Source organism: Bufo gargarizans, chromosome 3, assembly GCF_014858855.1.
Source record: "Bufo gargarizans isolate SCDJY-AF-19 chromosome 3, ASM1485885v1, whole genome shotgun sequence".
NCBI lineage: Eukaryota > Metazoa > Chordata > Amphibia > Anura > Bufonidae > Bufo > Bufo gargarizans.
This window is the reverse complement of record NC_058082.1, coordinates 65,662,787-65,690,508: the sequence shown is the minus strand read 5'-3', so window position 1 is coordinate 65,690,508 and position 27,722 is coordinate 65,662,787. Positions and strand designations below refer to the sequence as shown.

Below are 27,722 nucleotides of genomic sequence, written 5' to 3'. Positions count from 1 at the left end.
TCCGTGCGGCTCCCGGGGCGCTCCAGAGTGACGTCAGGGCGCCCCAGGCGTATGGATGACGTGATCGCATGGACACGTCATCCATGCGCATGGGGCGCTCTGACGTCATTCTGGAGCGCCCCGGGAGCCGCACGGACTGTAAGTATACCGCTCCCCCGCTCCCCGCTCCTACTATGGCAACCAGGACTTTAATAGCGTCCTGGGTGCCATAGTAACACTGAAAGCATTTTGAAGACGGATCCGTCTTCAAATGCTTTCAGTACACTTGCGTTTTTCCGGATCTGGCGTGTAATTCCGGCAAGTGGAGTACACGCCGGATCCGGACAACGCAAGTGTGAAAGAGGCCTAACTTTGCGAATATCTGACCCCGGCTCCTGTACATTTTAATGTTGTGCACAGATGGATCTCTGTTCAGCATTAATCGTTTTGAGCGAAGCGACTTTGGATGTAGCATCGGAAGCACACTTCGCTCATCACTAGGGATGAGCGAACTTCTGTTTTCAAGTTTGGCATACGCGGTTCGGGTTATCTAAGAATTCCGTTATGGCTTCCACTACCACGGACCATAAAGGAATTCTTAGATAACCCGAACCCAAACCTTGTACCCTGAACTTGAAAATAGAAGTTTGCTCAAGACTACTCATCACTAATTAGGACGGATTAAAACGGACAGTGTTCCTTTTGGTTTCCGTTACAGCAATACCGTTATTTTGCATTGTTATAATGGAATGCTATAACGGAAATCAAAACGCATATATGCAACCCCCTAGTGACAATATATAAATGTACTATAATGAGACAGGCAGAGGTGACACACATCTGTGGTATGCTGTCATCACTACCTGGTGGCGGAGGCTCTAGGACCCAGAGGAGATGTCCTGCCTCCCACTAGGATACACCTGTTTGGCAGCCTCTCCCCTCCCTCCTGTGCAGGTAATGCTTTGTCTCCTGCCTCCTTGTAGTCTCTCTCCTCTAGAGCCTCCTCCTGAGCTGTTGGCTGCTCCCTTCTTCTCACTAACAGCAGAGCATTTCCTGAATGATTTAAGTGTGGTTAAAGATCAGCAGCAGCCGCCTAGAAGTAACTGTCAGCTCACAAGCTCTCTTCTCAGCAGATCCAGGCATCACTTTACTGCACCCCAGTGCCCACCACATTAGGACAAAAGGTAAGAGGACCCTCAGCTGTTGCCCTGTGTAAATTGCTTCCTTGGTGACTTTGAACTTGAATGCCCTGCTACTATAGGGTGCAATTTACATACATGTCTTAAGGGGAACCAGCCATGTGCATTATACTATGACTTTCCTATGTAAATCGTACACGACAGCTTAGCCGTTATGCTGTGCTGCTGAGCCCCTGGCTTCCCCTGTACAGCACTTCTATTAGCTCTGAAGATCTTGCCCATCATGAATTATATAGCTGAATTATACAGTGGTGAGCAATGTTCAGTGACAACCTTTGATACATTGTTTCCTTAGCAACTTAGGTTTATATAAAGTAACACTTGTTACATTGTTTGTTTATTTTTGTTTTCGTCTTCATGTTTACAAATCAAATACTAAACAAAAATGATCACTGATTATATGAACTGTACATTCTGAAAGGAAAGGCTACAAGGTGTGACTTCACTAGTGCCTGCTCCCATCGACCTCCCATAAATGTCACTTACACGTCATACATCTGAAAGGCGAGATCAGTAATTATCTTTTTATAGCACCTATAAATGACACCCCCTGTACAGAGAGCGCTGTCACAGCACACAACTATTAGGATTTATGTAGAATTTCACAGTACATACGTTTTTGGTAGCTTTCTTCCACTTGCATTTTTGGTGTGTGTGTGTGTGTGTGTGTGTGTCCCCTCTGTGGCAAAAACACCGGCTCCAGACAGTCACTAACTTTTCACAAAACTTTACATATGGTCTAAAGATGTATCAAAAGTTGTGAATGGAAGGGGTCTGAGTGATAAGACCCCCACTAATCCCTAAAATCAGGGAGAGTAGCAGGCTCTGGGAAGGACTCAAGACTTCTATGGAGCCCGTCTCATCAGCGAGGAGAGAGCGCGATATATGCGCCATTCGGTCCCCCTATTTTTTGGATCAGTTGGGCCCCCATTGATCACAACTTTTGATATGTCTCTATGAAGTTAGTGACCCTTTAATAAAAGGAATATGGGAAATTTTAGACAAAGGACACATTTAAGAGGTCTTTTGCTACTGGTATTTTTGTAAATGTTTTTTTTATTTATTTTTTGTGTGCGTTTTCTGGCATCTATTAAAAAATGCACCATGCTTTTGTTCTTGATGCTTTTTTCAGGCATTTTGACAACACCTTTTCTATAGGGGTAAAACCCCTGAAGAAAATGCTAGTGGTAGACATACTGGGGGTCATTTGCGAACATTGTTACACCATTTTTTGGGGTAAAAATGTCACATGACATGACCCCTTTTTGGGCATTTTTTTGTGCTGTGTTTGACACATTGGAGGGTGTGGTGTGGGTATACCAGAGGCCAGGTCAGGCCATCATTCCCAACAAACTTACCAACATTTACGCCTGGAAACAGGCTAAGGCCTCATACGCACGACTGTTGGTCTGGTCCGCATCCGAGCCGCAGTTTTTGTGGCTCGGGTGTGGACCCATTCACTTCAATGGGGCCGCAAAAGATGCGGACAGCACTCCGTGCGCTGTCCACATCCGTTGCTCCGTTACGTAGCCCCGCAAAAAAATAATAATAATAATATAACATGTCCTATTCTTGTCCGTTTTGCAGACAAGAATAGGCATTTCTACAATGGGCCACCTGTTCCATTTCGCAAATTGCGGTCTTCTTCGTGCTCACCAAGCACAGTGCCGCACATTGTATAGTGGCTGTCCTTGGTATCGCAGCTCAGCCCCACTCACTTTAATAGGACTGAGCTGCTCCTGGGCCACATGACAGATGAACGTGTTCTCAAATGGCTTAGGCAAAGCTGGAGAAATCCATGGCGTTACTGCAAGTGCTGCTGCCCTCTCAACAGCTGATCGTCAGGGGTCCCAGGTGTTGGACCCCAACCGATCAGATACTGATGACCTATCCAGAGCATATGTAAAGTCTCGGCAAACCCTTTTGAGAATTACAAAAAATGTAAAAAGAATATTGAAAACCACAGGTAAGTAGTATATCTGCCCTGGTATTTACATACAATACGTGGTTACTGTAAAAAGGTGTTACACGTCTATCTAAACCCATTGCATCCACACCCTAAAGGGCTTTTGTCTTTTTGTGACATGGAACGTTTTCCTTTGCAACCTAATACCAGTTTTTCAGGTGTTTCAACCTACCCTGTATCTGGATGTGACGTACATTAATCCTTCAGATGCTGTAAGATTATCATTTAGGGGACTATAAAAGAACGTTTCCCGTTAAGAAAATGTAATTTTTTTGTGTTAGCTCCTGTAAGGCTACTTTCACACTTGCGTTCGGAGCGGATCCGTCTGGTGTCTGCACAGACGGATCCGCACCTATAAGCAAATGCTTAGATCCGTTCAGAACGGATCCGTTTGCATTACTATGAACAAAAAAAAAAAAAAAAAATATTTTTTTTTTTTTTTGTTCATGATAGTGCAAACGGATCCGTTTTGACTTTACATTGAAAGTCAATGGGGGACGGATCCGTTTGAAAATTGAGCCATACTGTGTCAACTTCAAACAGATCCGTCCCCATTGACTTACATTGTAAGTCTGGACTGATCCGTTTGCCTCCGCACGGCCAGGCAGACATCCGAACGCGTTCAGGTGTCCGCCTGCTGAGCGGAGCGGAGGACAAACGGTGCCAGACTGATGCATTCTGAGCGGATCCGCATCCACTCAGAATGCATTAGGGCTGGACGGATCCGTTCGGGGCCGCTTGTGAGAGCCTTCAAACGGAACTCGCAAGCGGAGCCCCGAACGCAAGTGTGAAAGTAGCCTTAGGCTACTTTCACACTAGCGTTCGATCGTATCCGTTCTGAATGGATCCGATCATATTAATGCAGATGGAGGCTCCGTTCAGTACGGATCCGTCTGCATTAATAACTTAGAAAAAATTCTAAGTGTGAAAGCAGCCTGAGCGGATCCGTTCAGACTTTCAATGTAAAGTCAATGGGGGACGGATCCGCTTGAAGATTGAGCCATATGGTGACATCTTCAAGCGGATCCGTTCCCAATGACTTACATTGTAAGTCTGAACGGATCCGCTCGCCTCCGCACGGACAGGCGGACAGCTGAACGCTGCTTGCAGAGCAGACTCAGACTGCAGATCCGCTCAGACTGATGCAGTCTGAGCGGATCCGCTCCATTCAGACTGCATCAGGGCTGGACGGAGGCGTTCGGGTCCGCTCGTGAGCTCCTTCAAACGGAGCTCACGAACGGACCTATGAACGCTAGTGTGAAAGTAGCCTTAGGTTGTTTCTTAGCTCTCTGTTTTGGGACAAACTCGGGGACAATTTAACGACTGTGACTACCACTCGTACAAGGGTTGTTAAGTTAGGTTCAGGCCTCTTTCACATGACCGTATGGCTTTTTCAGTGTTTTGTGGACCGTTTTTCACGGATCCGTTCCATTTTTTGTTTCCATTGTGTGTTTCTGTTCCGTTTTTCTGTTCCGTTTTTCCGTATGGCATATACAGTAATTACATAGAAAAAATTTGGGCTGGGCATAACATTTTCAATAGATGGTTCCACGAAAACGCAATGGATACGGAAGACATACAGATGCATTTCCGTATGTGTTCCTTTTTTTTTTTTTTTTGTGGACCCATTGACTTGAATGGAGCCACGGAACGTGATTTGCAGACAATAATAGGACAAGACTCAAAATGGAGCAGAATGAAATGCGGACATACGGAATGCTCACGGAGTACATTCAGGTTTTTTTGCGGACCCATTGAAATGAATGGTTCCGTATATGGAACGCAAATAACGTTTGTGTGAACGAGTCCTCACACTAAATATTTTAGAGGACCTTTTGAGGCAGATTTTCTTGCAGGTTTTTCAGCTAAAGCCAGAAGTGGATCCAGCAGGAAGAAGCATAAGGCCTCATGCACACGACCGTTGTTGTGTTCCGTGTCCGTTGTTCCGTTTTCCGTGATTTTCTGCGGAGCCATTGACTTTCAATGGGTCCGTTGAAAACTCGGATAATGCACCATTTGTCGTCCGCGTCCGTGATCCGTGTTTTCAGTCCGTCCAAAAAATATAACCTGTCCTATTTTTTTTCACGGACATCGGTTCGCAGACCCATTCAAGTCAATAGGTCAGTGAAAAAACACAGAGGCACACAAGATTGTCATCCGCGTCCGTGATCAGTGTCCGTTTTTTTTTTTTTTTTATAATTCAAACTTGACCTAGATTTTTTTTTCACTTTCCTTCATGTCTGGTGATCCTCCAAAAATCAAGGAAGACACACGGAAACAAAAACGGAAACGGATCACGGAACAACGGAACCCCGTTTTGTGGACCGTGCAAAAATACTGTTGTGTGCATGAGGCCTAAGTCCTTTCTATATATTTCTCATTCCTTTCCAATCTACTTCTGGCTCTGGTTAAAAAACCTGTAGGAAAATCTGCCTCAAAAGACTGTGAACCTACTCTTACTGAAACTTCCTACAACCATTAATGAAAATACATGGAAAATATATCATTGCATAAACACTGACTTGTCATTCTCAAATTATATTAAGAGGGGTGCATTTAATTTTGGAGTCTTGTATATGGAAGTATAGTTCTACACAGTCTAGTCACATTATTATGAAGAAGAAAGTTGCGTGTCGTGAGCTGGCTTGGTGAGTATTAGGGGTCAGAGAAATGCCAGTCGATTCATTCCCCAACTCCCAGTATTAAACTGTATGAGCTGCACAGAGGTGAAATTAATTAAGTCCGAAGTCTTGAGAGAGTTTGGTGAAGACCACGGTCCGATATAGATCATAAGAGTGTACAGCAGCCACACAAAGCGCACAGCGTCATAGAAACCAATGACGCTGTGCACTCAGTAGGACTGCAGGCCTTAAAAATCCACGTATGTGTGAATGAGGCCTAAGAGCGTGATTCCTTGTTGTAGACACAGCTGGTTTCTTAGGAGTGCATGGCACAATAATTTATAATGCTGTGTGTCTCTGCATGACTTTACTTCAGAATTATACTGACAGCATTATGCCAGTATAAGGCCTCATGCGCACGGCAAACAGCGGGTCGGCAATCCACAGCCACAGATGCGGTGTGCAGACTTGAATGGGTCTGCAATTCCGTAGATGCGAAACAGAGTCACGGAACGAAACACCGGAAGCACTACGGAGTGCTTCCGTGGTGTTTCTTTCCGTTGTTCCGCACCGCAAATAAATATGATGTCACCATTCAAGTTGAATGGGTCCGGCCTGCTGCACAGCTGTTGCCCGTGCATTGGGGACCGCAATTGCGGTGCCCAATGTATGGAACGACTGCACAATGACCGTGTGCATGCGGCCTAAGGCCTCCTGCACACGACCGTATGGCTTTTTCAGTGTTTTGCAGTCCGTTTTAAACTGATCCGTTGTTCCGTTTTTTGTTTCCGTTTCCGTTCAGTTCTTCCGTATGGCATATACAGTAATTGCATAGAAAAAATTGGGCTGGGCATAAAATGTTCAGTAGATGTATGTTTTCTGTTATTTTTTGACTTGAATGAAGCCACAGAACTCGATTTGCGGTCAATAATAGGACGTGTTCTAATTTGGAATGGAAAAACAGAAATATGGAAACGGATTGCATATGGAGGACATTCCGGTTTTTTTCGGAACCATTGAAATGAATGGTACCGTATACAGAACGCAAAAAACGGCCCGTAAACGGAAAAACAAAAACGTTCGTGTGCAGAAGGCCTATTTCTGTAGAAGTAAGTTCAGGCAGAGACACACAGCATTATAAATCATTATAGTGCCATGTGCTCCTAAGAAACAAGCTACGTCCATAACCGTTAATCACGCTCACACACGGACCATGATTCCCGCACAGGACATGCTCGTCTGAAAGAGCCCATATAGGGTTGGTTGACACAGTGCTTCCACACCCACTGCCAGTCTATGTAAACTGTGGTGTGCGGTTCTTTAAAAAGGGATGTGTCTATAGGTTAGGGGGTGTAATACTTGGCTTGTCCCAGTCGCTGGCAACTCGCACTATGCCATTGGGTGCAGTACCAAAGTGAGTCAATACCCATGTACAAGAGTGGCACTCCAATCTTGTACTACAATGAATCGAACTTTATTACATTTTCCCTTTAACCGCTGCCTGACCTCTGTTGTATATGCGCAGTGGAATTCGGGTCCTTAAACATGGTGCCTTCTCAAAATAACGCTTTAACCATTCAACCACTCGGATACCCTGGTCAATTGTGACCATGACATCTGAGAGATCTTTCCCTGGGAATGCTGCGCTCCTGGGGCCTGAAGGCTCCCCCATCTTGGTTGCAGTGGCCTTCTGAGGCCTGCCGCAGCTATGTTTCTATGGAGCTCTGTCATCGTTCCATAAGGACATAGCGGATCTCTCCTAGACCACAATGGTAATTTATGGCAGTCTGTGGGACAAGTAATCTAATGATCGCACGTTAATGTTCCCTAGGGGGGGGGGTATAAAAAAAAAAAATGTAAATAATTAAAAACATTTCATATCATCCACCCCTTTCCCCATACTAAAAACTACAAAAACATAATTGGCACTGCCGCATCCTAAAATGCCCATACTATGAAAATATAAATGTATTTATCCCATACAGTGAACGCCGTAACAGATAAAAAAAAAAAAAGCCGATTTTATTTTTTTCATCACTTGAAAAATGATTAAAATAACATAGCTACATAAGGAATGTATGGCAGCATACTGTTGCACATGCAAACAATAGAATTAGGGATTATTCTCGATTACAGTGTTACTATACATCAAAAATGTGCGCAAAGTGCTTACATTTTTCATCAAACGAGTGTTGGGCTGTCTGCATGCTGGCTTTATGGATGTGTGACTCTAAATTTTCTTATAGCTATAAAAGGGTTATGGGCATCTGAATATGACGATGCAAAGTACATAAATGAGGTATTGCTGTAATCGTACTGACCCGGAGAATGAAGGTAATGGGTCAGTGTTACTGCATAGGGAATGACGTAAATCTGTGGCAGAATTGCATTCTTTTTCCAGTTCCACCCCATTTAGAATTTTTCCCCACTACATTGTATGCAATAATAATAAAATGGTGCCATTAGAAAGTACAACTTGTCCTGCAAAAAACAAGCCCTGATACGTCTATCTGAATGGAAAATCGTTGTAAAAGAGTGTTAAAAAACAAAAACGCAAATATGGAAAATTGCTGGGTTTTGAAGGGGTTAAGACTGTACCTTTTCTATGAACAATAGTTTGCCAGAACAAGGTGAAACCTCTACCACCCTGCAATGCAAACAAGCCTGTAGTTATAGAATTTGTAACTGTGAGAACGTCAATGACGCCACGTGTTCACTTTGTGATGGATGTGGTGCATTTATTTCTGCTCTCCTTTCCACTGAACTGTTTCGTGACACTAATGACAGGGCTGCTAATTGTCAGTGGGAAGGTCCCAGTACCTGGAGATCATTGTGATGTCTGTGCCGGAAAGCGGAGGACGGTTACAATGCTGAATTATTTTCTCTGGCCCCTTTCACACGAGCGAGTATTCCGCGCGGGTGCAATGCGTGATGCAAACGCATTGCGCCCTCACGGAATCAGTACACATTCATTTTAATTGGGCTGTGTACTTGTGCGTTGGGTTTTCACGCATCACTTGTGCGTTGCGTGAAAATCGCAGCATGTTCTATATTCTGCAATTTTTCACGCAACGCTGGCCCCATAGAAGTGAATGGAGCTGCGTGAAATCCGCAAGCAAGTGCGGATGTGATGCTTTTTTTTTACGGATGGTTGCTAAGAGATGTTGTTTGTATACGTTCAGTTTTTTATCATGAGTGTGCAAAACGCATCAAAACTCATTGCACCCGCGTGATAAAAACTGAACACGATCGCAGGCAAAACTGAATGACTTTGCCTGCAAAGTCACGCATTTTTCACTGAATGCGTTCGCAACACATCCGGACACGCTCGTCTGCAAGGGGTCTTAGAGTGTCTAGTTCTATCCTACTCAGAATCCTATAGATGTCTAGTTTAAGGAGGTTTTCTGTTTATTTAAAGGTGCTATCCAGGAAATGATAATGATGACCTATGCTCAGGATAGGTTATCATCACATAGGCTGATCAGCTGTTTCGGGAATCTGCGGAGCTCTGGTGAGCATGGCAGGCTCCCGGCAGCACAGTGCCGTACATCGTATAGTGGCTGTGCTTGGTGCCGTCACATAGCCTAAAAAGAGTCCCTGGCACCCACAGAGCACTCGGCCTCTTCTGGCAGCTGATCGGCTGGAGTCCAGGGAGTAGGACCAAAACCACTAGCGGAGAGTGAATCGGACTTCGCATCCAAGATGCTGTCTCCATACAGCGCTAAAAATGTATAGGCTTCGCGGAAGCAAACTGTTAAGTCCTTCGATTCTACACCTTTAAAACAGCAATCCGATGTCGGCTTCAATACTGACTGGTACCTCGGTACCAAAGCCGACTTCAGATTGCTGTTTAAAAACGTTTTAAATTGTAGAATCGAAGGCCAAAGTTCTTCAATGAAGTTGCGCACGACTTTAAACTTAAAGAAAAGCTCCCGCAAAAAAAAAAAATATTCTGTGACCTGCTACAAAGGTACATAATCTAATCTGTAGTGCAGGTAATCTTCTTGCCAGTGTCTGTATGTGCGAGCTATCCCCTCCCTTCTGATCCTCAGCTGTGTCATGTGACCAGCGATCAGTATCTTATGTGCGGACAGGAAGTCAGTTTCTCTATGTATTCCTATGGGAAGCTTGCATCCGTGAAGCCCATACATTTTAATGCTGTAACGAGAGAGATCTCTGTACAGCATTAAAACGAAGTTGGGGAATGAATCGACTTCGGATCTTGGATCTGAAGTGCTATTCGCTCACCACAAGAACCCATGGTCGTGTGCACAAGGCCTTAACTGGAGTAGCGTTGGACAGTCCAGACAGCTTCGTAGACCGCGCCTGTTCTGAGGAATACTGCCGTTGTTACAAGAGAACGTGTGTACCAACCCATGCTGCGTGCCATGTTTTATGTGCGAGTGGATCATGGCAGCCTAAACTGTTACCAATATGCTGTGCGCCCTTTTAACCTGACTCTGTAACCGCCAAGCTTTAAACCACAATCTTGTGTTGTAACCACACCTAGCGATGTGCCTCTTTTGGCGTTATTGAGCTTTTTTGCCACTTGTCTGTCCCTTCATGTATCATCCTGAAATGAGGTCCTGTAATGGGATGTAGGACAACAAACAAAACTGCCCCCCTTATGTCTTGTATTTGCTGTAATGTGTAACGAGACGGCTATAATACCTTACACCCTGAATGCGACGTTCCTAGCAGCGCTCGGTGAATAAGTCGTGCTGCAAACATTATGAAGTGCCTTTTTGACAACTTAATGAATGCTCCATTTCTCAAAGTCAACACTTGCAGGATCCAATGTCCTTTTTGTTACATACTTCATTGTTCTATTCTTAATTTTGGCATAATGACTTTTGGCGGCAAAACCTGTTGCCTGTATCTCCATTCTTCACTTGTGTGTAACTTTCTTGGTTGTCTATGCCAGAAAAGCTGAGGGCGTCTAGCTTTCTAATCATATTCTGGCACTCTCAGGGGAAATCTCACCTGTCGCTGGTTGCCTGTATGAGTGATATCAGTCTGCCACGTCACATACATGGAGTAAAAGTAGGAGAACAAGGAGTTCCTGAAGACATTCTAAGGGCTTGTTCACATGACCGTACGGCTTTTTTAGTGTTTTGCGGTCCATTTTTAACGGGTCATTTTTTCCATTGACTTGAATGGAGCCACGGAATGTGATTTGCGGGCAATAATAGGACATGTTCTATCTTTGAACGGAACGGAAATAGTTCCGTATATACGGAACTAAAAGAATGCAAAAAATGTTTGTGTGAACGAGCCCTAAGGATACATGCACACGAACGTTGTTTGTTTCCGTTTTCCTTCCCGTTTTTTTTATTTTTTGTGGTTAGGATGCGGACCCATTCATTTCAATGGGTCCACAAAAAAATATGTCCGTTCCTTAGCCCGGCAAAAAAATAGAACATGTCCTATTCTTGTCCGTTTTAGGCATTGTTACAATGGATCTGCAAAAAAAAAAAAAAAAACAGAAGCCATACGGATGTCATCGTGTTTTTTTTATTTATTTATTTATATATTTTTTTTTTTTATCAACTTGTAGGTCTAGTTCAGATCTGAAGGCCAGTTTAATTTCATTTAATTGTCCAGATTATGGTTGCGACACTGAGACCCTCCACAGTTTTACCAAGCTGAAATACCGTAGGGGTTTAAGGTGGTTTTAGGTGTTGTAGTCATAATATAGACAACGCTAAAATATGGTTGTACTGCAGCCTTGTAAACCACCCTTAGGCCTCCTGCACACAACCATACCGGATCTGCAAAACACGGATCCTGGGCCATGTGCATGCCACAATTTTTTTTCATACTCTCCATTTTATCTGCAAAAATGCAGGTCGTATGCGTACCAAACATAACATGGTGTGTACGAGCCTTAAGGCTGGTGTTGCACACTTTTTGGTGGTTTTGTGGAGCGTATTTTTCCCCCATACTTTTAAGGCATAAAAACTCCAGCTCCAGATTTTGCACAGAAGTCTATGGGAAATATTAAATTAAGGCATTTTGTACATTTTTTTTTTTTTTTTTTTTCGGGGCCACGGAAAGAAGCAATGGATGCGGACAGCATACGGAGTGCTGTCCGCATCTTTTGTGTGGCCCCATTGAAGTGAATGGGTCCGCACCCGAGCCTCGGATGCGGACCAAAACATCGGCCGTGTGCATGAGGCCTTATTGCTTGATGATTTTCTAAATTGTTAAACCTCCTTTGCTTCATAAAAATGCGTAATGTGTTTTGCGTGGTGCTCCTCCCCCCCCCCCCCTCCCCAATGCTGTTATTCGATACAGCTTTACAAGGGAAGTGACTATATCGGGGGTACAAACTTTCACAATCACAAGGCACACAAAGAAACATAATAAAAAAAACGCTAGGTGCTAAAACACATTGCTAAAATACCTGTTTAGGATCCACTCCTGTTTTTGGCTAATAGAAATTGCATCACAAAATGGTATCAACGCTGCAAAATCGAAGAGACTGACTGTTCACCTACAGTACAGCAAAATGTTTAAACAAATCCTGTCCAACAGATAAATCTATAATTCAGCACCAAATACCTCTGATCTATCACACAGAAGTCACAGCTTTTTAATTCTTGCTTGTGAGCAGCACCAGCTGCCACCTGACAGAGGTCTACCACACGTATCTCTGTGTACTTGATCTCATTTTTAGAATTTGGTACTCTGCCACATCCTGCCTGTAAGGCCTCATGCACACGACCGTTGTTTTGATCCGCATCCGAGCCACAGCTTTTACGGCTCGGGTGCGGACCCATTCACTTCAATGGGGCCGCAAAAGATGCGGACAGCACTCCGTGTGCTGTCCACATCCGTCGCTCCGGTCCGTCGCCCTGCAAAAAAAAATATAACATGTCCTATTCTTGTCTGTTTTGCGGACAAGAATAGGCAGTTCCGTAACACAAATTGCGGAAGGCACACGGTCTGCTTCCGTTTTTTGCGGATCCGCAGTTTGCAGACCGCAAAAAACGGCACTGTCGTGTGCATGAGGCCTAAGTAGTGAGAAGCAAATCGATTTGATCCGGATAGGCCATCAAGCTCATTAAACCCTTTAAAGGGGTTGTGCAAGAATGGGGTGGTGGTTGGCAACCCCCGTCCCGTCCCATTTTGCCGGACCTGCGAAAGGAAAGATGATTTACCTGCTTTGCGGCACCGGTTCCCAGATCTTTACCCTCAGGTCTGCAATGCTCCACTGGACTCCATCGATGTCAACATCCGGCCAGTCACCGGCCGCGTTGATATCTGGCTCCACTTGCGTCATGTGCCCATTTGTCATTATGCAAGGGGAGCCGGACATCACAGCAGCCCAGAGATTGGCTGCGGCGATGTCAAACCGGATGTTGACAGACTGAGCCCCCTCTAATTCTTGCACAACTCCTTTAAGACCTGTACTGTTACACAATGTGATGTCTAGTGCATGACCTGAAGGGGACACAAGATAGAGATTTACAAAGACTGCTGTTTCATACGCCAGTCTTGGGGTACATCCACATGTGGCAAATCTGCTGTGGATTGTCCACACCAGAGTGGGAGAAAATTGCCCAAAATGGTTGGCTTTCGCAGCAGCGTTGCTGCAGGGTTACAGCAGAGATATCTTCCTGAAGAAGAGAACCATATCGCCAACGCCACCTATTGGAAGTGGCTCCTTAGGAGTCAAAAATCCAACTTTCCAACAAGCGTTGGAATTTCACAAGGGAATATAGCCAAGCCAGATATCCATCCAGGAGATACCATGCAGCATTGCCAATAAGTCTCGATACCATGGAGTACTTCCAGTAAGTCGCCGTACAGGACTGGTCTCTTTAAGGATAGTCAGCACTCTGCCTAAACTTTGCATTACAAAAGATGAAAGCCACAGGTAAAACCTACAGCAAAAATGGACATTCTGCAGATTGAAAACCTGCTGTGCAAGTCGGTTTACCCAGCAGCTTTACGGATACTGAAAAATGCAAATCCGCAACATTAACACCACATGTAAAACGCCCCCTCCCCCCTCTCTCTTGAGTTTAATATTGATGATAACCTAACCTTAGGACAGGTCATAAATGGCAGCCCCTGGGGTGCTGGTAGACTCCTGCCGAACAGCTTGTTTGCAGGAGCTGCGGCACTGGAACAGCACAGCTCCATGCATTGCATACTGGACAAGGCTGGTTACTGCAGTGCTGCTCTCACAAAATGAGCACAGTTTGGTATAAATATGATGTGCATCTATGTTTATTACTTTTTTTTTTTTTTTTTTTTTAAGTCAAAAAGCAGTAGGATTCAGGATCATAGTCCCAGACAAGTAGAGCAGAGAGGAGGATGAAGCAGCTCTTTAGCTCAGAGTTGTGAAGTAACTTGTCCTGTGTGATTAGGACAGGTTTTTTGTGTACTAATAGGACAGCGACCATTTTATTTCCGCTGATGATTGCTCCCCAGATAATAACTAATGAAAGGTATTTGGGAATATATTTATATTACAGTAATATTTAAGTCTTTTCATGTTCTTAAAACCTGGAGAACCCATTTAAGCAGCATCCAAAATGCACAAAATAACAGACCAATGTGACGGATGTTTATTCAGTCAGTCATTGCTATGAGCGTCAATGTGGGAAGAATGATATTTGATTATTAAGCTGTCCCAGAGTCAGTATAATTCTTCAGCACACACAAAACACAAATGATATTAATTATGGCATGATTCCAAAAAGAAAACCACACTGTTGTGTACCAGGCGTAGAAACCAATATTAGTCTATATGTATGCATTGTAATTTCACTGGCCTGGCTCCTTCTCAGTGTAGTGTGTGTGCTGGCAGTGTGCAGTGAATCATCCGCTCAGTGTGATGGAAGCTAAAGACCCATATCCCCTGGGCAATAACCGCTAAGATTTGCTGAGTTCTGATCGCTGGTAACTCTGATTAGCCAGAGTAAGGTCTCATGCACACGACCGTTGTTGTGGTCCGCATCTGTTGCTCTGTTCCGTGGCCCCAAAAAAAAAATAGCATGTCCTATTCTTGTCCGTTTTGCAGACAAGAATAGGCATTTCTACAATGGGCCGCCCGTTCCACAAATTGCGGAAGGCACACGGGCGGCTTCAGTTTTAAAAAAAAATGTTTTTTTTTTTTTGTTTTTTTTTGGCGGCACAATCTGCCAATGTAAATGTTGCCGGTAGCAACATTTCTAACTGCTGCCTGGTGCCACGAGGAAATTCTTCATTACCAGTAATAAGGCACATCCTTTACAAGTTTAGTGGCAGTCTCCCGTGGTCTAGGAGATGTGGCTGACACAAGGCCTTTGTTTCCTGTGCCAGGCGCAGTTGTGTGCATCAGCCCTTAGTAATCCGTTGCTTCATTCTGGAGAAAAAGTACTTCTAATCTATATTCCTGGTCTAACTGTGAATTTCCTGGTGACAGACTCCCTTTAAACAGATTAGCTTCAGAAGATTGAAGCTGTATAAATGGTGTAGGTTTTGTGCCCGATGCAGATCAGCGGGTATGTGGCATACTTGCCTACACTCCCCGTAACCACTAAGAGGTAGAGGAATATCTCACCTCTGGTATCTGTAACCACAAGGAGAGACAATGTCATGTTTCCCTCCATGTATTCCCTTTACTCAAACTAGTTTTACACTTTTAATAAAACACAGTTAAATATCCACTTAGAGGAAATCTACTTCAGCTCCTTGTGTGGCTCCTGAGGAAACATCAGGGAAATCCAATTATGGCCCAAAATGTGATTTCTCCACATCTTCTGTTAGAAAGACACCTCTGCTGATGAAGTCGTTCTAATCATAGTATCTCAGGGATTCGCTTTACAGTTTCAGTTGTAGCAGATGACCCAAAGTGTCTGTGCATCTATTACAGCTCTCTGAATAGTACGGATGGGAAAGCTCTTAAAGCAGAGCCAAACCATTCCATGGGGCCCCATTCATTTGTCATGTGCCAAAAGAGTATTGAACCTGAAGGGTACAAGTGGAAGGGGAAAAAACTAGAGATGTACCTGATGGCCGTGCAGCGGCGTGTCCCAGGTGATCAGCGGTGGGGACGGTGTTCCGTGAAATTTCCCTACCCTCGTCACTCCCTGTTGTGACGCGGCCGCACCGGACATAACGTTCCCAGCTTTGGAAGGAGGTGTGCCGCGCAGGCGCACGCCAACTGGGTAGGGAAATTTCACACCAGAGTTGGGCAGAAGGGGCCACCTAATGTGCTTGCGCCTTACCTCTCAGCTGGCTCCAGATGAACAACGGCGGCGGCGGGTCCCGTGTCTGCTTCCGTGCGGCGGCGCTCCCAGCCGATTAGCGTGGGGACAGCAGCGTGTCCCAGCTGATTGGCGTGGGGGCGGGACATCTGTGCGGCGGCTCCCAAGACCCATGTGGTTGCCTAGCACTGGGAGGACGTTAAAACCACTTCCTCCCAGTACTCTGGTGCTTCGGCATGGGAAGGATTACAGCAGGCCAGGTGGGTATGGTGGTGCATGAAATGGAGGAGAAATTCAATTACTTTCTCTCCATTTCATGTTCAAACAGTGAATATAAAATAAGAAGGGGGGGGGGGGGTAATGGGCATAGAATAGTGATTCCCAACCAGTATGCCTCCAGCTGTTGCAAAACTACACCTCCCAGCATGCCCGGACAGCCTTCGGGCATGCTGGGAGTTGTAGTTTTGCAACAGCTGGAGGCACTTTGGTTGGGAAACACTATTATATGCCCATTTATTAACCCTTGTACAAAGGAAAAGTAAAGCAGTTGTCCACAGCAACCAAATTCCAGCTTAGTTTCATTGCTATCAGCAACTGCGCAGCTGTTTCTTTGTACAAGGTTTGATAAATCTCCCCTATGACTAAATTAAATAGAAATTTGCTGTAAAAACATTACCACACCATAATTGGTATCGGTGAGTACTTAAATAAAAGTATCGGTACTCGGTCTTGAAAAAAATGGTATCGGGACATCCCTAGAAAAAACAATCGCCCACATTTACTGATGTCAGTGCACGTAGACACTGATGTGAACTTTGGTGAATCTAGTTTTTGAGAAATTAGCTCTACAGTACCTAACTGGTCAGGGAGGGGTGGCTTTCTAGAAAAGTCATCTAACTTCTCAGGAAATGGGATGGGGCTTTATTTGCAACATTTAACATCCTCAGGATGGGCCCAGGTTCTGACAACGAAGAGCATGAGGTCTAACAGCGGACTGCATCTTCTAAGATCTCGTGCCACATTTTTATGTTTAATACACCTATTATGGCTACATTCAGATCTCCAGTGAACATTTCTGGCAGGCTGGTCCGGCAGAGAACAACCTGCCGGTATTCATCTAATCCGGTGTTGCATTATTCAACAGATCTGCCGAGCATAAATACCGTGTTTCGGCTGCACAAATGCCTCCTGCATGCAGCAGTTTTTGTGCAGCCAAAACCCAGCATTTATGCCGAATCCCATTATAGTCGATAGGAATCCAGTGGTGATCTGTTGAATCCGGCAATGTCAGATCCAGTGAACTGTGGCATGCTGTTCTTTACTAAAAATGTTCACCAGAGATGTGAACGCGGCCTTATTTGTATGATCATATGACGTCCTATGTTGCTACATAGTGGACCTTAGAAATCCTAGCCCAACACCTAGACCAGTCTGGATAATGTAATTATATTATGTGTGTGTATATATGTATTTATATGTGCATATAGATCTTTTTATATATTTTATTCTTTTCCTTATGCGGACTTCAGTATGGTATGGAAGTAAAGTGTTTCGATGGAGGGAGGTAAAAAATACTATTCATATTTTGGCCTTTGAACATGCCTCTGATTACAAAGAGGGTGTGGTGGACTTCTTACAACTTGTTGGAATTTTTATAAGTAGACCTTTGTGTGGTGCGTCACTGCATTGCTCAGAAAGTTGACATGTAATCCTCTGTGTTTCATGAAATGCGTTTGTTAAATATATGGAAATATGTTGCAGAACAGGAGCTTTAATTTTACAGGCAATCTGCATCAACCCAAGGTCAAACCTTAAACATCTAGGATTCCACAGAACTACATCAGAACTATATAGTCATAGCTAAACAACGTATGATAGGTGAAGGAAAGTCTGAGAAATATAAATAAAACTGAATCTGACGTTCTCATCCTCCCAATGCCCAATCTGTCACAGCCCTGCACCGGCTATGGTTGTTTTTATAATACTTGTATCTTATGTGTAGTGACTTTTGAGCTCCCTCAATCACTAGAGCCTGGGTGCAACTGCTATCCCTGCACCCCTGTACCCACATTTGCAGTACCCTAGACCTGGGGGTGTCTGCAGTGTTTGGTATGTTATGCCATGTTTGCACCGTACCCCAGCAGGTGAGGCATGATTGGCATAGGGAAGGGGCTAACCACTCCATTCCTCCCTTTTTGGTAGTAGTGGGCTGGTTCTATTTCCTGCCAGGGTTGGGGGGGGAGGGGCAGGAGTGTTGGCTACGTAGTGAGGAAGCATGTCTTAATGTGTCTGCTCCATGGGCCTTAGGGACCCGAGACCCAGCTCCAGAAAGACATCGAAGACAAAACTACAGATATCCTGCAAAGCTACAGTGTTACAGTCATCAGTTATCAGCAACCATAGCTATCCAGACCCTGCTGCAGGTGAGGGACTATGGCTGAGATACCCATCACCTTAGATCAGATAAAGGACAGGCCAACTCCTAAAAGCCTTTATTTTCACTGAGTGGACACCTATAGCCACAAATACCAGATTGCAGCTTTTAGCCAGAAGTGCAGGAGCGATACATCAGCAATATAGCATACCAGAGTTGCCGTTATCAGCTACTTTGCCAGCTACCATCTGAAGAGAGAAGACACTATATACAATTACTGCTGGATGTACTGCAACTCCTATCTTGCACTAAGTAAAGAGAGACTTTTATGCTTCTGCTTCTGGCCTGATTCCTTATACCACCTTTTCACTGCACTGATTCCCAGGGAGCAACAGCCTAAGGGGGTACACCGTGACACATCATCTCATCAAGGCCACCTCCACTCCTATCCCCTGCACTGGATTCTCAGGGGCTCGCTGCACATTCATACATGTAATATTTGTGCACGTCTGCGCGTTGGCTTATTCCTATGCACAAACAAATTCTCATTAAAGAGTTAGTTCGGATTCAGGAGGCACAGGGGACCCACCTGCGATAAAGAAGTGATAATTACTTACCTGGCAGAACCATATGTTGACTTTGGTCAATCACTGACCTCTTTGGTGTACCACTGAGGCCAGTGATTGCCTGCAGCACTCAACTGTTGTCAATGTGACGTCCCCGCTGCAGCTAGGTAAAAGTATCCCAACTGGGAGAACCAGAGTCGTCACCTCCTGATGAAGCTTAGAACGCGAAACGCGCGTTGAGGATCCCTGCCACTAGCAATAAAGCACTTTGGTATGCTTATTTAGTACTTTTTCAGCAGTCTTTTCACCCTGGTCTTCCCCTTATGGGAATGGACAAAGTCATTATAGTAAGTCAGGCATAGATATTTAATGCGTTTAGCACCATAATGAGAGTTTACGTGGCTGCCTCATTCTGAATGTTGCTTAGATATGCACTGTCCTTTAGTGCCTGGGTTTATCTAGGACTGTAGACATTACAGGGGTGGGGATTTTAAGGCGTTGATCTATTGTTGATTACTCTGCGCATAATCATGGGGCATTGCATAGTGGCGTGCATTTGTTGTATTCCCTACTATTTATATAACTAATTGCAATCATTATTATTTTTACTTGGCCCATCCGCTTTGATTGCAATTTTATATAAATGTAAAGCCCTACCTACCTCTGTTGGTGTATGATATGATTCATGATATCAAAATTTGTCTGAAAATAACAGGGAATCGGGCATCAATATCTGCCATAAGTCAGCATAGCCATGGCACAGCATGAAAGGTACTGACAATATGTCCTTCTAGAAATCCCCCAATTTCTAACCACGGGGCACCTATTGTTGGGTTTTCCAGTGCACAGCTTTCAGTACTGCAGTTCAGTCCAGTGTGTTGAAGGCTGGTTTGACAGAAACAGGATGCTCGGGCAGTTACGTCCTGGTGACACGTTGTCGGTGTCCAGTCAGTTGGAAAACAGTCCTGCCTGGGATAAATACTGTTCCCTTTGTCATGACTGGAGCAATGTAAGCTCATTAGTCAATTCCATTTCACACCCAGCTATTGCCAGAAGATCTCTGAAAATGTGTCTATGGTGTGAATTGTGTCCATCTAATTGCCTTACATGGCATAGAAAATGTAGGAAGATGAGGTACTTCTATAATCTATCACCATGACAGTAACTGTGCTAAAGGTGTCTTGCAGGCCCCTTAGTTCTAGTCGAGGTTCTGCTCACTGATCAAGTTTTCCTCCAAAAATACTAAGGCCTCTTTCACACGAGTGAGTTTTCCGTGCTTGTGCAATGCATGACGTGAACGCATAGCACCCGCACTGAACCCTGACCCATTTATTTCTATGGGTCTGTGTACATGAGCGTTTTTTTTTCACGCATCAGTTCTGCTTTGCGTGAAAAACGCAGCATGTTCTATATTCTGCGTTTTTCATGCAGCCCTGGCCCCATAGAACTGAATGGGGCTTCAGTGAAAAACGCATTGCAACCGCAAGCAAGGGTACTTTAGGGTACTTTCACACTAGCGTTATTCTTTTCCGGCATTTAGTTACGTCCTAGGGGCTCAATACCGGAAAATAACTGATCATTTTTATCCTAATGCATTGTGAATGGAGAGCAATCCGTTGAGGATGCATCAGGATGTCTTCAGTTCAGTCTTTTTGACTTTTCAGGACGGAGATAATGCCGCAGCATGCTGCGATTTTATCTCTGTCCAAAATTCCGGAACATTTTTTTCCCATTGAAATGCATTAATGCCATCAGTTGGCATACATTTTGACAGATCCGGTGGCGGAACTGCCTGCTGGAAACCTCTGCCACAAGTGTGAAAGTACCCTTAGAGATGTTGTTTGTAAACCTTACATTTTTTTTATCACGCGAGTGAAAAACGCATCAAAACTGGACGCAATCACAGACAAAACTGGACTTGCTTGAAAAATGGTGCGAGTTTTACTGAACGCACCCTGAAAGTATCCGGACCTAATCAGTCACGCTCGTGTGAGAGGCCTAAAGGTTCTAGAGGAGATATTCTGCATTCACTGGACCATTTCACAGACTTCACATGAAAAAGAAATCGCTGTGTAGCACCGTATTGCTATATGGTGATATGGGGGATCCTATCTCTATTCACACTGTGTAATAAAGATCCAGGTGATACATATTCCAAATATATTTGTGAACATGGGGCTCAGTAATTATCCCTAATATTGGAACCGGTTAAAGCGGTTTGAAAAGGCTACGGAGCAGTGTAGTGGCCTCCAAATGGTACCTACGGTATATGTTTTTTTTTTTTTTTTCAAGGGGTTCTCTGGGCATGTAGTATAACTAGGGCATGGTTATTTTTTCTTACCTATGTAGGGAAGCTCTTTTACATAGGACTTATCTTTCCTCACTGACTATAATTTAACCAAACGGGAAAAGAAGTGGCCACATCTAGTTGGAATAGCGCAACAGTGCAGCTATGATGGCAGCATTGGGGGAGCGAGAGAGAAGTCCTATCTAAAAGAGCTTCCCTCCACAAGTGAGCACCATGACCTAATTGGTCCAAATGGAGAACCCCTTGAACATTGTGGCTAATGGACAGCATATGCCACTGAGATTGGCTACACAGTGGCATAACTTTCTGTCTGAAGTATTTGTCTGGAAAAATACCCAAATTACCTGACATAAGCTCTGAGGATATGTGGACAGAGTCTTCTTTAGATTCCACCACAACTTTCTGGCTTATTTAAGCCGGCGTTATAAAACTCTTCCATGTTCTGTCCACCTAAGGCCTCATGCACACGGCCGTTGTTTGGGTCCGCAACGGCGGCTCAGATGCAGACCCATTCACTTCAATGCGGCCGCAAAAGATGCGGACAGCACTCGGTGTGCTGTCCGCATCCGCTGCTCCGTTCCGTGAATAAGAATGAGCTGCACAAAGGCCATGTGACCCATAAATATTTCATTACTGGTCTAAGAATAGGTTGTGGTGCTCACTGGAGCGCTTCAGCTTTTTCAAACATTGGATCGGTGGCAGTGCCGGGTGTTGGACCCCCACCTATCAAATATTGATGACCTATCATGATCATAGGCCATCAATATTTTCATCTTAGAAAACCCTTTAAGTGATTCTAGAGGGAATATATTAAGACAGCAATCCCATTAAAATGTGCTATGCACGTAAACCAGGCTTATGTGACAAGTATAAAGAAGAATTTGCAGATTTTCTAAGCAAAGGCCATTTTACATTGTATTCATTTTTATACCTATAGTAGTGATGAAAATTAGATTCACTAGTACACTTGTCTCATACTTTTAACCACATATGATAAAGTTTAGAAAGAGATGAGGTACTGGTCTGTTTTATAAGGCCTTAGCGTATCAACCTTTTATGTCCCATCTCCATTTGAAAATGGCTCTGAGAAAGCTCTGAAGTGAAATTGTACACCATTGCTTAATTCTAGCTTTCCTGGCATGCGCCTTGTGAAAAGTGAAACGCTTGGCCCCATCTACTGGATCTAGAGAATCTCGTCTTTGTTCTCCTAAACCTGTAGGTCACTCCTTTTCAAAGTACATGATGCTGCACTGGATGGGGATCAGCCGAACAAACCACTTGACGTAGGCTAGTTGACCTTTTTATCTTTCAAGGACAACATTGTCCCCGATAAGAATGTCTTGGGACTGGTAACTTGCAGGCAGTTAGTTCTGCCGTAACGTTAGGATGAATAGCCGGGCCTCCCGTCAGGTTGAAAACCATAGTGTGACCTGCCAAAATGAAAATGACGTCTTTTTCCCTGTACATTCTAAATCGTATCAGTTGCTAGTCTGAATTTAATTTGCATGGTAAATTTGTTGCTGGGACAATTGGTCTTTTTAAAAAAGTAAAAGAACGAGAACTGGCAAGCTGGACATATCTACCAGTACTTTGATTTTGCATGAAGGGAGCTTGTGAAGGTAATAAACAAGTCAGAATTTGGATTTCATTGGAGTTTTCTGGGTTCTGATTAGCAAGTTTTTAAAAATTAGATTTGGCAACGTCGGTGAGCCAAGAAATTTGATTTTGTTCTGAATTAATTTGTTACGAGTCACTATATAAATTAGGTATACCCAGGCCACTCTGCATTAGGATGCGCCACACAGTGCCATGCTGCTAATAATGAAGACCCCACTGTATAGTCTGTGAAGGTTCTCATTTATCCAGGTCGTGGTATATCTGTAAAGAATAAGTCGAGGCAACAAGGCAAGGCACAGGACGTCCAGTTGCCTTGACTTATTCTTTACAGATATGCACTGTATAGTCCTTCTTCATTGTTGATTGCTGCATGGCACCTTTTAAACAGGGGCTGTTGTTGGTATGGGGTTTGGCTGGGTATTAAACCTGGCATACAGTCCTTTTAGGAGTGATTTGTATTAAAAACAGCTTTCTGAAATTCTTTAACCGATGACCTATCCTCTTGATAGGTTGTCAGTATTTGATTGGTGGGGGTCTAACATCCAGGACCCCTGTCGAGCAGCTGTTTGACAAGGCATTGGCACTTACAGTAATGCTGCAGCTTTGGATAGACCAAATGACATCACGTTCATTGGTCACATGGCCTATCCACATGACCCACTGAAATGAATGGGGTGGAGCTGCAACACTAAGCACAGCTGCTATACAATGCAGGGTTCTCCGCTTGTTGAGCTGAGAGAAGAGGATAAGTCAATCAGTAAAAAAAAAAAAATCTCTGAAAACCCCTTTAAAGAGCCCCTATCAGCAGGACCAACCCTTTGGAATGACTATCAGTGTATTGAGAGGTGTGGTCAGCACTGGAAAGCTGGGGTGAACCGAAGAGCTTGTCCCCGCCACTCTGTATACTGAAGCCCTCACCTGTGTAAAGAATAAATATCTTCTATCTCAGGAACGCCACAAATCTCACAAGACAGATTTAATTTCAGTCAACGGAATCAACCCTACTAAGAAGTAAACCTGATTTAAAAAGGTTGATCCTGCTGATAGGTGCTTTTTTAACTACAAATGACTCCTGGCCTCACATATAAGGCAGTGGTTGCTATCCTGTGGCCTGTTACCCACACTTAGAGGACCTTTCACTACTCCTGACATGCCTGTTTAGATAGCTTCATGCATTCCCCATGTAATAACAATTCTAGAGCATCTGTTCTTATGTTATGCCTTTCCTTTAATATTTCTGCTGGAAGTTATGAATGCATTGCTAGCAGTCTGCAGTAAGGGGACAGAGGGGAGTGTCTCACTCTATCCAATCAGTGCCATTGTCAGACTGTGCAGGGACACACCCCAACTGGTGAACACCTCTCTGGACCATTCATAACTTCTAGTAGAAATAATAAAGGAATGGCACAACATACAGGGATAAGAATAGATGCTCCAGAATTGTTATTACACGGGGAATGCAAGTACCTATTAAAACAGGCGTGTCAGGAGAGGTGACAGATCCTTTTACATTACCCAATTATCGGACCTAAATACTGCCCGCTGTAAACATGTCCAGCAATGCACATTTGTTCCTGATGATATATATTATATGTGGACATACAAATCTTTTGTTGCCAGAAGATCTTTGCATGTAATCAAGAGATTTTATGCCAACAGATGTAAACTGTCATTCAGACCCCATCAATTATGAAGATTGTAACCTGTAACCGTCTGTCAGCAGAGGGTGGGGCAGTTGCAGAGGAAGCTGAGCTTCTTGGTGTAACAGTAACGCCCCCGTTGCTCCTAGAGGCTCATTTGCATATATTAAAACCTCATTTTTCTCAGCAATGTGAACAAATATGAACATGGGACCAACACAGATGCCTTCAGCTGCCAAGTGCACATGTAACAGGTCAGCCGGCGTCATAGGTACAGATCTGCTGACAGGTGCCCTTTAACAAGAGACAAACTGGTGTAGAGTAGAACTGGCTTAGTTGCCCATGACAACCAATCAGATTGCACCTTTTATTTTGGACAGCTCATTTGGACACTGATGTGAAATCTGGTTGCTATGGGCAACTAAGCCAGTTATACTCTACACCAGTTTGATATGGGAGTATGTATTCTGTCTGCATTTTGCAGAAAGAATGCCCCCTTTCTATTCAATGGGTCAATGAAAACCATGGACAGAACATGGATGACATCCATGTATTTGTCAGGTTTTTGTTTTGTTTTTTACTCGTCCATTGCACAGAAAATATATTAAAAAATGGATGCAAAAAAACAGATCAACTATGGTGAAGCTAAAACAAGTTTTTGTGTCCACAAAAGACAGATGTGTGAATAAGCTGGCAGAAAATGTGCCCATGTAGAAGGGCATGTACCGTAGAATGTTGAGTAGGGTTGTAGATCTGCCACACAAGGCCAACTATTGAATGATGACGCACTGATGTGAATCGGAACAGCCCAAACAATGGTGGGTTTTGTGTTTGTATCATATGCCTTCTGCTGTAACATTAACCTGTATTGGTGAAGAGAATTGTGCATGTGACTTGTGCAGTGTCTTGTTAAAATCTCGTAAGATGAAGACAGGATCTTGCGACTCCAATAACAGATAGGCATTGTGCCCTATCCACGTTGGTTTGTGTAGAAGTAGTCATGTGTTTCCCTTTTTCTTTTTTTTAATCTTTATCTGTTTTAGTCATTTCAAAGGAAAAGATAAACACCATGACTAACATCCATTGACCGATGTAGGGGACATATTGTCGTCATACGTTAGGGCTGTATTACACCAACAGATTTTCTGACCAATCATTGGTCAGATGGCCACCTACACACACAGATCTTTTGTTACACACACCGACTATTGGTCTGATTGGTCAGATAATCTGTTGGTGTAATATAGGCCTATGTTTCTTTAAGCAATGTAGTCGTATTTTCTGAACAATTACGGAAAAACAATAACTACAGTAGGGCATTGTAATATAGCTGCATTCTGCTTGTTTGGGTAGGAAGTGAGGTTCTCGGTCTCTTCTACACGGTTATTGAAAAAACTCCAGGAGCTCACTCAACCTTTGTTCTGCTGTTTCCACCTGCTATAATCTCTCTTTCAATGTCTCTTTTACTGCTTTGAGGCTTGAGCTCTCCTGGGAGGTCGAACTCTTCAGATTGCCTATTTTAATGGCACAATTCTGGTTTGAAAGTGATCGCTTCAAATGCAGAAGAAACCTTTTGGATTTGTGTGTGTGTGTGGTGTGTATGTATGTATATATATTTATAGAGGACCTGTCATCACTTCTGGCCATGTCTGTTTTAAATGTGTATCACTTTGAATTGTGTCTCTATATAGTGTGGCACAGTCAAATCCGTGTTGACGGTCCTAGACAGTATAGAGACAAGCCCTTTTGGACAAGAGGGATGATAACCTAACATTTCTAAGAGGCAGAACAGAGGAACCTCATAACATAAAGATACTTGTACAAAAAAAAAAAATATATATATATATATATAATTTTTTTTTTTTGTACAATTTCTTCTGTACTTATGGAAATGCTTCACATTTACAGATACCATTTTTATTCGGCCACAGATGTACGTTAGAGAAGTCTCTGACCGGGTCCGCAGGGGTAACACGTGAGGTGACGGTGGGCCGATGAGGGTAGTAGTTCATTTACTCACGGTTAGCAAAGCCTCCCTGGGCCAGCGTGCAGTGATGGGGAAGACAGCACTAAATCCTCGGGGGCACTCTCTAGTGCAGGGAACTCCAGCCAGATGAAGTTGAGGTGCCCTTGATGGTGTAGGTGTTTAAGGTGCTTTGTTGGCTGGGCCCCTGTGTTCGTGACACCAGCACCGTAAGGTGTAAATGTTGAGTGTAGTAGAAGAAATGATGAGGTGTCGGTTGTAATCAAACAGTTGAACATTTAGGCTGGGTTCACCCGGCGTGATGGATTTGTTCAGGATGCGTCCTGGGTGTATTGCGGCAAACCCGCGCGGGTAGGTACGCAATTGCAGTCAGTTTTGACTGCGATTTGCGTTCCGTTGTTCAGTTTTTATCGCGCGGGTGCAATGTGTTTTGCACGCGCGTGATAAAAAAATGAATGTGCTACCAAACCCGGACTTCTTCACTGAAGTTCAGGTTTGGGTTAGGTGTTGTGTAGATTGTATTATTTCCCCTTATAACAAGGTTATAAGGGAAAATAATAGCATTCTGAATGCAGAATGCTAAGTAAAATAGGGCTGGAGGGGTTAAAAAAATAATTTAACTCGCCTTAATCCACTTGTTCGCACAGCCGGCATCTCTTTTGTCTTCATCTGTGAGATAAAGGACCTGTGGTGACGTCACTGCGCTCATCACATGGTCCGTCACATGATCCCTCTCCACGAAAATCGTAGCTTATGTGCACAGCCCCATAGAAATGAATGTGTTCGGATTCAGTGTGGGTGCAATGCGTTCACCTCACGCATTGCACCCACGTGGAAATCTCGCCCGTGTGAACCCAGCCTTACTGAATCAATTGTCTTCAGGTAGTCGGTACAGATGCAGTTCATTTGTATGCCATGAGTGATGACTCAGAAATAGATTCAGTAGTATTCCTTTTATCAGGTTTAGGCAATTGTCAGTTGAGGAGTTCTCTTTAAGGCTGACACTTTACATGCAAGACTTCTGTAATTATTCTAAAGTCCAAACTATAGCACTCTGGTACTAAATATGCCGTTTTCTACTTATCTTGAGCTCCCTCGTGGAAAGGCATCAGTCTTCTGCTACATTATTTGCAGGATGCTCTCCTGAAGCATTCAGGTTTTTAGGATTCCACTATATCCCGGAAGGCTTCTAGTGAATAAGGACAATTTGCGGCACTTGGAAAGGTCCATAGGCTAGATTCAGCTCTAACCCTCACTAGGCTTACT

At 43.9% G+C, this 27,722-nt stretch overlaps 1 protein-coding gene across 1 annotated transcript in view; it reads left to right on the top strand.

Annotated features, from left to right (window-relative positions):
• The first annotated feature begins 988 nt into the window (after window positions 1–988).
• LOC122932583 (polypeptide N-acetylgalactosaminyltransferase 6-like) overlaps window positions 989–27,722 on the top strand; it is a 76,749-nt gene continuing 50,015 nt past the window's right edge. The window contains 1 exon segment of the mRNA XM_044287076.1: window positions 989–1,163. The gene's annotated coding sequence lies outside the window, so the exon portion shown is untranslated.